Consider the following 14,738-nt stretch of genomic DNA (forward strand, 5'->3'; position numbering starts at 1 on the left):
ATAAAGTTTCCCCTTCCTGGGACAATGAATTCACGGTGTTCTTGTTTCAATTTCCAGGAGTGTATATAAATGACCTGGGTGACAATCTGAGCAGTTCTCTTAGGTTCTTCGCAGATGATACTGTAATTTATCGTCTAGTAACGTCATCCGAAGACCAGTATCAGTTGCAAAGCGATTTAGAAAAGTGTGAGGTGATCCACATGAGTTCCGAAAGAAATCCGTTGGAATTCGATTACTCGATAAATAGTACAATTCTCAAGGCTGTCAAATCAACTAAGTACCTGGGTGTAAAAATTACTAACAACTTTAGTTGGAAAGACCACATAGATAATGTTGTGGGGAAGGCGAGCCAAAGGTTGCGTTTCATTGACAGGACACTTAGAAGATGTAACAAGTCCACTGAAGAGACAGCTTACACTACACTCGTTCGTCCTTTGTTAGAATATTGCTGCGCGGTGTGGGATCCTTACCAGGTGGAATTGACGGAGGACATTGAAAGGGTGCAAAAAAGGGCAGCTCGTTTTGTATTATCACGTAATAGGGGAGAGAGTGTGGCAGATATGATACGCGAGTTGGGATGGAAGTCACTAAAGCAAAGACGTTTTTGGTCGCGGCGAGATCTATTTACGAAATTTCAGTCACCAACTTTCTCTTCCGAATGCGAAAATATTTTGTTGAGCCCAACCTACATAGGTAGGAACGATCATCAAAATAAAATAAGAGAAATCAGAGCTCGAACAGAAAGGTTTAGGTGTTCGTTTTTCCCGTGCGCTGTTCGGGAGTGGAATGGTAGAGAGATAGTATGATTGTGGTTCGATGAACCCTCTGCCAAGCACTTAAATGTGAATTGCAGAGTAATCATGTAGATGTAGATGGTAGAACAATGGAACGCCCTATCACAATACCTCTTCACCAGCTTTGTGGTCGGCATGGGAGCACGTTGCAGAGCATGCAGTTCTGTCCTTGATGATCACACACCCTATTAAGAACCATTTGCCGCATTTTATAGTGACTTCAGTAGAATTGTAGCATTTCAATAATAGCCACATTTCTGTTCGTCTCATTCCGTCCTTCTTTCAGTTACCTTTTGTACTTTGTTGTAGCAGTTCTTTCTGTGTATAGTTCAAGTATTAATCTTGGCGGTGTCACATCATGCGAAAGTCACTTTCTTCTTTAAGTTTTGCTCGTCACTGTAGAATGTATACTCCTAGCTACTTTGGCCCAGTTACTGTAAAGTGCTAACCATTTGCATATACAATCATGAACCCCAGTTCACTCCAATTTTATGTTCTGTTTCAGGCCGCCTTCATGGTGCCGCAGTTTAACCCTCTCAAGGTTAAATTTATTTTGCGTATATTTGAAAAATAAAAGGTCAAAAACTGTCTTCCTTCCTAATAAGTAATACACTTTCACTACCAAAAAATTATGAAGCTGATCAATTCTGGAAATCAGTGAAGTGGGGCACATGCGTCCCACGAACCTAACTACACACATGTTTACATGTGAACCTTGAACTTTAAGAATGAAATTTTTTATTTTAAATTGTTTTATGAGGATGGCAACTATGAAAAAAACAATAACGAAACACATTCAATGAAATTACAAAACCGTAAACTTTTGGAAAAAACGACATTTTGTCAATGGAGTGATTGACTGGTTATTTTATAAATTTTTTTGGTTATTTATGGACGCAATCACATTCTTATGCCCGTGTCAGAAATTAATATTCGTTTAAATTACGACCAGTGTTGGACTTTAGTCTATTATCAGTGGTTTCATAATGGACTTAAGCCAAAAACTGGTACCCATTTAGTAAAAAAAAACTTCTGTGTAACTTTGACAGTTTTGTAATTGCCTTGAATCATATTAAGTTACTGCGTTCTGCCATCCGACTTGTTGGAAGTGACTAAAGCACATTTATTTTCCCCACCACAAAAAACATGAAGTATCGGACACAAGTTGAAACATAAAATGGCTTTGATATAGCACAGGCCGATGCTCTACGATATTTTCTGGGACATTTAGGTCCAAAAAAGGTTCAAATATGTCCGAAATCTTATGGGACTTAACTGCTAAGGTCATCAGTCCCTAAGCTTACACACTACCTAACCTAAATTATTCTAAGGACAAACACACACACCCATGCCCGAGGGAGGACTCGAACCTCCGCAGGGACCAGCCGCACAGTCCATGACTGCAGCGCCTAAGACCACTCGGCTAATCCTGCGCAGCATTTAGGTCCCACTACATACAAATTATGTACAACTAGTTGAATTACTGAGATTTGTAATAATGTTTCAAAACAAAGTCTGTGTTGTACAAGAAAATAAAATTTGTTTTTTCTAGCATGCCCGCCCGGTTGGCCGTGCGGTCTAACGCACGGCTTTCCGGGCGGGAAGGAGCGCGGGTCTCTGGCACGAAACCGCCCGGCGGATTTGTGTCGAAGTCCGGTGAACCGGCCAGTCTGTGGATGGTTTTTAGGCGGTTTTCCATCTGCCTCGGCGAATGCGGGCTGGTTCCCCTTATTCTGCCTCAGTTACACTATGTCGGTGATTGCTGCGCAAACAAGTTCTCCACGTACGCGTACACCACCATTACTCTACCACGTAAACTTAGGGGTTACTCTCCTCTGGTGTGAGACGTTCCCTGGGGGGTCCACCGGGGGCCGAACCGCACTATAACCCTGGGTTCGGTGTGGGACAGCGGAGGGGTGAAGTGGACTACGGTAGTCGTCGTGGGATTGTGGACCACTGCGGCTGCGGCAGGGACGGAGTCTCTCCGTCGTTTCTAGGTCGATGGTTAATACAATACATATAATACTTCTAACGTTCTTGGAACGAATCAGTGTGCCATCTATAAACATGCACCGCCACATTTGATCTCTCACTGCCTTTTGTACACTGAGGTGACAAAAGTCATAGAACCTTCTAATATCGTGTCGGGCCTCCTTTTTGCTCGACGTAGTGCAGCAACTCGACGCGGCACTGACTCAACAAGTCGTTGGAAGTCCACTGAAGAAATATGAGTTGAGTCAGTCTGCCCCTATAGCCGTTCATAATTGCGAAAGTGTTGCCGGTACAGTATTTTGTTCACGAATTGACCTCTCGATTATATCCCATAAATGTTCGATGGAATTAATGTCGGACGATGTGGATGACCAAATCATTCGCTCGAAGTGTCCAGAACGTTCTTCATACCAGTCGCGAACAATTGTGGCAGGTGACACGGCGCATTGTCATCGATAAATATTTCGTCGTTGTTTGGGAACATGAAATCTATGAATGGCTCCAATGGTCTCCAAGTAGCCGAAAATAACCATTTCCAGTCAATAACCGGTTCAGCTGGATCAGAGGACCCAGTCCATTCCATGTAAATGCACCCGTTATGGATCTACAATCAACTTGCACAGTGCCTTGTTGGCAACTTGGTTCCCTGAGTTCGTGAGGTCTGCGCCACATTCGAACCCTACTATCAGGTCTTGCCAACAGAAATCAGGACTCGTCTGTCCAGGACATGGCTTGGCTCTGAGCACTATGGGACTTAACATCTATGGTCATCAGTCCCCTAGAACTTAGAACTACTTAAACCTAACTAACCTAAGGACAGCACACAACACCCAGCCATCACGACCAGGACATGGCTTTTCAGTAGACTGGGGTCCAACCGCTATGTCAAGAACCCCGGAGAGGCGCTGCAGGCGATGTCGTGCAGTGTGCAAAGGCACTTGCCTCGGTCGTCTGAAGCCATAGCCCCATAACGCTAAATTTCGGCAACGGATACGTTCGTCATACGTCCCACTTTGATTTCTGCGGTTATTTCATTCAATGTTGCATGTTCGTTAGCACTGACAAGTATACGCAAAGGTCACTGCTGTCCGTAGTTAAGTGGAGGCCGTCGTCCACTGCGTTTCCGAAATGGAACGTCCGGTACGTCTAGCTCCAGCTACGATGTCGCGTTCAAAGTCTGTTAATTCCCGTCGTTTAGCCATAATAACGTCGGATACTTCTTCTCAAGGATGTCCTGAGTACAAATGACAGCTCCGTCAATGCACTGCCGTTTTATACCTTGCGTGACACTACGGCCTTCTGTATATGTGTATGTAGCTGTCCCATGACTTTCGTCACCTCAGTGTGTATCCATCCCGTGGGCGGTAGTACAGGGTTAGCTAGTGAAACGGAAAGATTGAAATAAGTAAGTAATTCCTTAAGAAAATTTATTTTTTTAATTTAATGGTTATAAATATAAAGTACAAAGGTAGCCATTTACTTTACAACAAGTGAAAAAATTACTTTTTGAATATAACATCTGCCAAATGTCCTCCATTGGAATCTATGCACTTCTGCATCTGGGCCTGTAAGTTTCCCATGACATTTTGCAGCGTATTGACTGGTATTTCTTCAATTTCGTCCCGAATTCGTAGTTTTAGGGCTGGGATAGTTCTGGGTGAATCGTTGTGAAAAACTCTTGTTTACTTAATAACCCCATAGAAAAAAGTCGCAGGTTGTCAAATCTGGAGAGCGAGGGGACCGAGGGGTTCCTCGTTCCGGGAAAAGACGCCTCCTGGAAACAAAGCATTCACAGCATTCATGGCAACTCTTGTAGTGTGGCTTGTTGCCCCATCTTGTTGGAACATTGTGTGTTCATTCACTGGAAAACGGGCGAGTTCTGGCGTAAGAAAGTTCTGGATCACTGCAACGTAACGCACAGAGTTAACAGTCATAGTACTTCCATTGACATCCTCGAAGAGAAATGGGCCTATGATTCCTCTTACCGACATTGCTTTTCACAATATATATAAATGACTTAGTAGATACTGTCGGAAGTTCCATGCGGCTTTTCGCGGATGATGCTGTAGTATACAGAGAAGTTGCAGCATTAGAAAATTGTAGCGAAATGCAGGAAGATCTGCAGCGGATAGGCACTTGGTGCAGGGAGTGGCAACTGACCCTTAACATAGACAAATGTAATGTATTGCGAATACATAGAAAGAAGGATCCTTTATTGTATGATAGTATGATAGCGGAACAAACACTGGTAGCAGTTACATCTGTAAAATATCTGGGAGTATGCGTGCGGAACGATTTGAAGTGGAATGATCATATAAAATTAATTGTTGGTAAGGCGGGTACCAGGTTGAGATTCATTGGGAGAGTGCTTAGAAAATGTAGTCCATCAACAAAGGAGGTGGCTTACAAAACACTCGTTCGACCTATACTTGAGTATTGCTCATCAGTGTGGGATCCGTACCAGATCGGTCTGACGGAGGAGATAGAGAAGATCCAAAGAAGAGCGGCGCGTTTCGTCACAGGGTTATTTGGTAACCGTGATAGCGTTACGGAGATGTTTAATAAACTCAAGTGGCAGACTCTGCAAGAGAGGCGCTCTGCATCGCGGTGTAGCTTGCTCGCCAGGTTTCGAGAGGGTGCGTTTCTGGATGAGGTATCGAATATATTGCTTCCCCCTACTTATACCTCCCGAGGAGATCACGAATGTAAAATTAGAGAGATTAGAGCGCGCACGGAGGCTTTCAGACAGTCGTTCTTCCCGCGAACCATACGCGACTGGAACAGGAAAGGGAGGTAATGACAGTGGCACGTAAAGTGCCCTCCGCCACACACCGTTGGGTGGCTTGCGGAGTATCAATGTAGGTGTAGATGTAGATTATGCACCAAACTGTCACTTTTTGAGCATGAAGAGGCGTTTCATGAAGTGCGCCAGGGTCTTTGTCCGACCACTATCTGAAGTTTTGTTTATGAATAAAAGCAGAGAGGTGGAAATGCGCCTCATCGCTCATCCACAAGTGGTTTACTTGGTCGTCATTTTCTTCAAGCCTTCTGGCCATTTCCTCATAAAATTGTAATCGTTTCTGATAGTCACTTGGTTTGAGAGATTGCACAACCTGTAATTTGTATGGGTGAAAATGTAAATCTTGATGAAGAATCCTTCTCACCGAAGTGTTACTTATTCCAAGACGTATAGCATGTTGTTTGGCAGATCGGCGTGGACTTCTGAGCATTGCCTGTTGAACAGCAGCGATGTTTTGAGGGGTTTCAACGCTTTTGCACTCCCACCTCGTTTTTTAGACGTTGATCCAGTTTGCTCAAGGTTGTTTATCCATGAACGAATTGAGTTATCAGAGGGAACAGGCCTGATGCGCGACATGTTGAAATGGCATCGAAAAGCACGTCGCGTTTTCACCAAACTCTCACCATTTGTATAATACGCTTTAACCGCATAGCTGCAATGTTCACCCGTCCAAAGATCCATCGCAACTAAATGGCGGGACATGCAGGTAGAACGTAGCCGGCCACCATTGCCCCCACCATTCACATTCCAGCTGTCAAGGCCATCTCCAATCTGCCCGTTTCACTGGCTAACCCTGTATTTTTCTTCAAGTTCTGAAAGCATCTCACTGCATGCTAACGGTGGGCAGATATAAGATATAGACGTTGCACAAAGGTGCGTATTATCTCAGGGGCATATGTGTCCCACAAGCACGAAAGGGTTAAAGGTCAGCAATATACAATTATATTCGCGACTGCATACTAACGGCTAGCCATGGATCGAGAGTAACTCAATTCCGGGTCGAGACCCAGCGACCTGGTCATGAGCCCGGAGGAACTGGCGTAGCTGCTGTGGCTGACCATCTGGTGGCGGAGCTGGGCGTTCGTATTTTTACGCGCTCGGCGCCTGGCAGCGCCAACCACATCAGAGGCTTCGTGTTTACCAGCCGTGACGCCAGGAGCGCTGCGGTCGCAACCGGCGGCTCCTGCAGGCCTCGTAAAAGGGCCGTTCGGTGCCGCGCCGTGCTCTGCCGTGCTGCGCCGGCCTGCCGCGCCTTTATTAATATTTTGATTGCCGCGTCTCCCTGTGAAGTGAAATAACGTGGCGCTCGCAGCGGCGGCGCCCAGGATTCGTCTCGCCGCGAACGTGAGATAAAAGCGCGGCACTCACTGAAATTTTTAAGGCTTTTTCATGGCTGGTGGGTTTATGTTTTACGTCCTATGCGATACTGTCAAGTGTCCGGGCGTGTGTAGAGCCGGAGATATAAACTGCGTCGGAATGTCTCCGCTCTGGCCGCACGGGAATCCCCCGCACAGTCGTTTCCCGGGTGTCAAGCCGATAGTGTCCTCCTCGCTATTGGTAGCTTTCATTATGTCACGAACGGTAAAACATGCGTGTGCGTAAAGTAAACAACATTAAAGCGCAAAGTTACAGCAGTTTTTTTCACAAAGGCTTGACGTTCTCGCTAAATATTTCACTTTATGAGTGTTCAGCAGGCTGTACTACCCTTTTGTTAGTTCCGCTGTGGTGGCCTATTTACCTTTACCGAGACATTAAGTGGTATGGAAATTTGTCATCGCCTGGTCTCTGTTTCAAGTGTAACAGACACGTTATTTAGCACACGATGAACCACAAGGTGAATCAAAGTCAATTTAAAATTAGTGAAGGTGATCTCAAGCCATAATGTTTACTAAAATAGGAAAAAACAAAAAATACTTCAATATCCTTTTTTTCAGTAACAAATTTGGGCTCACTGTCATTCTGAATACCATTCTTCCCATTTTGTTGCAATATAAACTTGTAGCATAAATTACACCTTCCAATTATACGAAATTAAAACTGAATACAACTAAAAATACAAGAAACTTACATAAAAGGAAATGAAAACACCAAGCTCCGTTTCCAAAATTGCTGTCGGCAGCAAGTGCAGCTGTCTTGTATCTGGAGGTGGGTATTTAGTTTTTCGAATAGATTTGGGGATTGCCCGTTACAACCAAGAGCGAATTTCAGAAATATTTACTAACAGCCTTGATCACAATTTATTTATTATGGTGACCGGTTTCGACAACTACTGTGGTCACCTTCAGACCAATGAGTAAGAACCTCCTTCTGGTGGTAAATCGCCATAGTAGCGGTTTACCACCAGAAGGAGGTTCTTACTCATTGGTCTGAAGATGACCACAGTAGTGGTCGAAACCAGTCACCGTAATAAATAAATTGTGATCAAAACAGTTTTTGATAGTAAATATTTGTAACACATTGATCACTGTCCACTCCCACAATGTATTCAAAAGTAAAATTCAGAAAGCTGAGACTATATTAAACAGATGTTACTTTATACATACGACAATAACATACTGAAATTGCACATTTTAAGACGTCTCTGTGCAGCAATTGCCGGCCGGTGTGGCCGAGCGGTTCTAGGCGTTTCAGTCTGGAACCGCGCGACCGCTACGGCCGCAGGTTCGAATCCTGCCTCGGGCATGGATGTGTGTGATGCCCTTAGGTTAGTTAGGTTTAAGTAGTTCTAAGTTCTAGGGGACTGATGACCTCAGAAGTTAAGTCCCATAGCGCTAAGAGGCATTTTTTTTCCAGCAATTCAATGCGCGAGCTTGATGTGGACAAATGTGGGAAAGTAAGCTGCTCAAATTTCGGATTTTCCAGTAGTTGATCACAGACGGTCCGTTCTTTGATCTGTTTCGGCATATGGGGGGCCCGCTAGTTCAATATGGACCGTTACTCGTGGTATCACGAGAGCGTTCTATGTTGACGTCCACTACTTAGCGAAAAGTACCCGACGATCAACGCTGAGTCATCCCATTCTCTTTTCTCAATCGGAACGTGACTTTATTTTATTGCACCTGATGCTACAGCTAAAATGCCCATAAATAAACGACACCTTTCGTAGTGATATACCTAGGCTGTGCTGCCCTGACTTCAAAGTCTGTTGCCTGCTCAAAGATATTATGTATTTGTTACTGCTGTCACATACTCTCTTCTAAGCATAGGGAATCAGCTATCTTCGGGTGTCCAGTCTGGTGAGCCAATTAAATTGACTTGTGTTTCGTACGAACCAGGATGTGAGGCACGGACTGAGAGTTCTGAAACCTGCGCTGTGCATATCTACAATGATTCGCGGTAATGTCCGTATTCTGGAGGACAGTGCTACTAAATCACTTTTGGCCATTCTCCCTGATCACTTTAAGTCGCTTAGGTAGGAACACGGTTGCTTGTTTCGAAAGGATGTGGCTCCAGTTCGACTTTATACTCCATCTTTATTGACTACGTCGACAGTAAACACCAGACCATTTTTTCCTTCCTTCCTGCCATGTTCTAAACGTACACTGGTGAACTAGCTACAGTGAGGACAACCGCCAAAAGTAAAAAGCCACTATGTTACAGTGCTCCAGTGCGCCAAGTATCTAGTAGTCACTACGTTAAACTGCGCCTACGCTACACAAAAGTGTCTCATGCAATTGTAGTGAGGCAAGTCTCGCGTTATGTAAACGCGGTCGGTTCCTCCCTATCGCAAAAGAGTTGTGTGGGTCTGTTCCGCGGTGGGCGAGACTCTCGTCGGTTTTCCCGATGCGAAACTGTCTCTCTTTTCCTGTTTCGCATAGAAACGCCGTTTTTTTGTTGCATACGAGAATAAATGAAACAGGAGGGAATCATCAGCGTCACCGAATTTTACAAAAGCTGTTTGCTTTTGTTGGGTTCCAAAGAAAAAGCACATCACAGTCGTGTAAAACGGGAGCATGTGTGGAAAGGTATGCTCATGATCCTTCAGCAGGTAGTCTTAATTTAGAAATTTACAATGAATTGTTGAGGATACAGATGTGAAACGCCGAAGGTAAATAAAAGCAGGATCACAGGTTCGGATTTAGTAGCTTTTATCGCGGTTATATTAATGAAAAGAAATCATAATTTTAGTTAATGAGAATCTATTTGAGTTTTTGAGTTAAGTAGTTTGCATACAAACACTTAGCCTTTCTAAAGGTTCAAGGCAATCCGAATGTAAACTTGTACACAGTTGAGAAGAACGTAACTACATTCTTTAATGAATATGTGTTCTGCCACGGCAAGCTGTAATTTAAGAGAAAGTACTTTGCTAAATGGCGACAAGTGTTTTTAGCGCGTTCATACGCCCTTCCCGGAACATTATGAAGATGCAGAAACGATGTCGTTGGTTGGTAGGTCCCCTGCCTTTCTTAAAAGATTTCTCCATTCCTATCAGTGTCCGTCGTGCCAGGTGGTGAATAAATTTCAAGTGAGGAGATTTTGCGGAAAAAGTTGTGCAGGTATTTGGTAGTCAGGACTCTCTCCTGCCCCTATAGTATCGGTTTTCTCAATACTGGAAGTCAGCACTCGGTATACCGAAACCACTCTCCACTCATTGGCAGGCTTTAGGATGTTGATAAATGAGTACAAGTTCAGGTATACCAGCCTGGTGCGGATTCCTGTCGAATGGGCGAACGCCGTTTATTCATCCGGTGGTACGACAGAGTGCGGCGACACGGTTGTCTCGGCCCAACTGACGAATCGCCCTTTCCGCGCCTGTTGGGCGCAACGTTTCAGTCTGTGTGACTCAAAGTACGAGACAGTAGTCTCGGGAAACAGCGCAGCTGTAATGTAAGGCACTTTCAAGGAGGTAGGGACTTATCGCGCCTCATTTCGTTCATGACTGAAAGGCAAAAGAAGAAGTGGTGAAATTGTGGGGAATAAATTCAGCATTCGTCTGCCTTCGGTGTGGGGAACTCATGGAAGACTCCAGTCATCTCGCTCGGTGTAAACGCTGGCCGTAGCACAATCGCGGCAGCCGTGGTATGCCATTCAGCGGCAGGTAACGGCGCCGCCGCAGCTGACAGCGGCGCGGGTGGCCAGGAATGCCATTGTTTACTGGTCATTACACGGCGGTAGCCCGGGGTCGCGCGCTGCCAACACAGCCACGCCCATCGCACCCTCCGCTTTTGTCCGCGGCACCTACCTGCCCCTCCGTGTGTGCGTGTGTTCCCCGAAACTGACGGGATTTTCTGTAAGCGGCGTTTAGTGTCACTGTGGTGCTGTTGTTGTGTAAACGGAACCATTTATCCTGTATTCGCCTTGCAGGTGTAACGCAACCATTAACTACGTGTCAGCCACCACCTTACCTTAACAAAGAGATCTTCTAAGCAAAATGAGGCTACACAATGGGACCATTCTTATTTTCGGGGCGAAATAGGTTACCATTGCAGTTTATCCTATCCACACACATAAAAAAAAAAGTTTTGCATCACCCCGGTTCCCAGAAGATAGACGTTGACTGTGGATATTGTATCACAGACACAGCCCTTTGACTGTTCAGAGATGTCACTAAGCCCGCCCAAAGATGTAAACAACCATGCATGAGCAGCGCCTATTAGACGCAGGGGGTCCAACAGCCGATCAGCTCCAGTCATTCCACCAAGTAGGAGGCACACGGTGCATGTTGTCTGTAGTTCAACCACTCCTATACGGTCAACACCGCGTTTCGACCGCATCCACATTTTTACTTTGTGGCAGGAATGCCTCTCAACGAGAGAAGTGTCCAGGCGTCTCGGAGTGAACCAAAAGCGATGTTGTTCGGACATGGAGAGATACAGACAGATAGGAACTGTCGATGACATGCCTCGCTCAGGCCGCCCAAGGGCTACTAATGCAGTGGATGACCGCCACCTACGGATTATGACTCGGAGGAATCCTGACAGCAACACCACCATGTTGAACAATGCTTTTCGTGCAGCCACAGGACGTCGTGTTGCGACTCAACTGTGCGCTATAGGCTGCATGATGCGCAACTGCACTCCCGACGTCCATCGCCAGGTCCATCTTTGCAATCACGACACCATGCAGCCCGGTACAGATGGGTCCAAGAACATGCCTAATGGACCGCCCGGGATTGGCATCACGTTCTCTTCATCGATGAGTGTTGCATATGCCTTCAACCAGACAATTGTCGGACACGTGTTTGGAGGCAAGCCAGTCAGGCTGAACGCCTTAGACACACTTTCCAGCTAGTGCAGAAAGGTGGAGATTCCCTGCTGTTTTGGGGTGGCATTATGTGGGGCCGACATACGCCGCTGGTGGTCATGGAAGGCGCCATAACGGCTGTACGATACGTGAATGCCATCCTGCGACCGATAGTGCAACCATATCGGCAGCATATTGGCGAGGCTTTCGTCTTCGTGGGCGACAATTCGCGCCCCCTTCTTACACATCTTGTGAATGACTTCCTTCAGGATAACGACATCGCTCGACTAGAGTGGCCAGCATGTTCTCCAGACATGAACCCTACCGAATATGCCTGGGATAGATTGAAAAGGGCTGTTTATGGAGGACGTGACTCACCAACCACTCTAAAGGATCTACGCCGAATCGCCGTTGAAGAGTGGGGCAATCTGGACCAACAGTGCAGCGATGAACTTGTGAATAGCATACCACGACGAATACAGGCATGCATCAATGCAAATGGACGTGATACTGGGTGTTAGAGGTACCTGTGTGTACAGCGACCTGGACCAACACCTCTGAAGGTCTTGCTGTATGGTGGTAAAACATGCAAGTGTGGTTTTCATGAGCAATAAAAAGGGCGGAAATGATGTTTATGTTGATCTCTATTCAAATTTTCTGTACAGGTTCCGGAACTCTCGGAACCGAGGTGATGCGTCTGTTTATATGTTTACTGACATCGATATCTATGTAAGTGAAACCATTGGTCTTTGGTTGTGATAGTGTAATGTAGGCTCAGGTCATTGCTATTTCGGTGGTTAGCGGTATTTGAAACAGCAGAGAGGACAAAAGCACTTCCATTAATGACACGATTGCGTAATTTAATAACTGATTTATCTGTGCATCACTATTGCCATTTTGAATAATTATCTACACCAGAGAAGGAAAATGACATTACTCCTTAGATGGATTTCTATAATTAGTATTCGCTTAGCTTTCGCCACATTTAAATACGTTTTTGAGTTGACTGCATATTTTCAGTTTGTCTCCTGAAGATGTTTAGCAAATATCAGTCAGTTTTTCTACCAAACTGCGTATTCTGCGACCCGATTCTATTCTGTAAATCCTCACTAGTCATCAGGTCCACTGACCTAATCTTCAGCATTGTACTGTAGCACCATATTTCAAAAGCCTTCTGTTAAATTTTTGTCTCAACTCTCTATCGTTTCACTCCCGTATAGGCCTGCAATCCACACAAACACCTTCAATATAGTCTTCCTGATATTAAGTTTCATATTAAATTCTAAGAATTTTTTCTTTTTTAGAAGCACTTACCTTCCTATCCCCAGACTGCATTTTATATCCTCCCTACTTCCAACATTCTCCTTCAATTTTCTGCCCAGGTAGCAAAACTCATCTATTACTTTTTATATCTCATTTCCATATTTAAGTCGACTACACTGTATTGGCGGCCGAAGACTTCCGGCATAAGAAGTCAGCCTCATTCTGCCAACGGCCTTGTCAAAGAGGGCGCAGGAGCGGATAGAGGTTCAGGGCACTCTCTTGTCCTAGGGGTGGGAAATTGCCCCTAAAGGCGGAAGAATCAGCAATGATCAACGACATGAGGATGCAGAAGGCAATGGAAACCACTGCATTAAAGACACGTAACGTGTATCCACAGGAATGGGGGCCTGTAATTGAAGTGTCATGATGGTCTCTCCATTGGCAAAAGATTCCGGAATAGTCCCCCATTCGGATCTCCGGGAGGGGACTGCCAAGGGGGAGGTTACCATGAGAAAAAGATTGAATAATCTACGAAAGGATAACGTTCTACGAGTCGGGGCGTGGAATGTCAGAAGCTTGAACGTGGTAGGCTCTGGCTCTGAGTACTATGGGACTTAACATCTGTGGTCATCAGTCCCCTAGAACTTAGAACTACTTAAACCTAACTAACCTAATGACATCACACACATCCATGCTCGAGGCAGGATTCGAACCTGCGACCGGAGCGGTCACGCGGTTTCAGACTGAAGCGCCTAGAACCGCACGGCCACACCGGCCGGCGAACGTGGTAAGGAAACAAGAAAATCAGAAAAGGGAAATGCAAAGGCTCAATCTAGATATAGTAGGGCTCAGTGAAGTGAAGTGGGAGGAAGACAAGGATTTCTGGTCGGATGAGTATCGGGTAATATCAACAGCAGCAGAAAATGGTATAACAGGTGTAGGATTCGTTATGAATAGGAAGGTAGGGCAGAGGGTGTGTTACTGTGAACAGTTCAGTGACCGGGTTGTTCTAATCAGAATCGACAGCAGACCAACACCGACAACGATAGTTCAGGTATACATGCCGACGTCGCAAGCTGAAGATGAACAGATAGAGAAAGTGTATGAGGATATTGAAAGGGTAATGCAGTATGTAAAGGGGGACGAAAATCTAATAGTCATGGGCGACTGGAATGCAGTTCTAGGGGAAGGAATAGAAGAAAAGGTTGCAGGAGAATATGGGCTTGGGACAAGGAATGAAAGAGGAGAAAGACTAATTGAGTTCTGTAACAAGTTTCAGCTAGTAATAGCGAATACCCTGTTCAAGAATCACAAGAGGAGGAGGTATACTTGGAAAAGGCCGCGAGATACGGGAAGAATTCTATTAGATTACATCATGGTCAGACAGAGATTTCGAAATCAGATACTGGATTGTAAGGCGTACCCAGGAGCAGATATAGACTCTGATCACAATATAGTAGTGATGAAGAGTAGGCTGAGGTTCAAGACATAAGTCAGGAAGAATCAATACGCAAAGAAGTGGGATACGGAAGTACTAAGGAATGACGAGATACGTTTGAAGTTCTCTAACGCTGTAGATACAGCAATAAGGAATAGCGCAGTAGGCAGTACCGTTGAAGGGGAATGGACATCTCTAAAAAGGGCCATCACAAAAGTTGGGAAGGAAAACATAGGTACAAAGAAGGTAGCTGCGAAGAAACCATGGG

Source organism: Schistocerca serialis, chromosome 2 (assembly GCF_023864345.2).
Source record: "Schistocerca serialis cubense isolate TAMUIC-IGC-003099 chromosome 2, iqSchSeri2.2, whole genome shotgun sequence".
NCBI lineage: Eukaryota > Metazoa > Arthropoda > Insecta > Orthoptera > Acrididae > Schistocerca > Schistocerca serialis.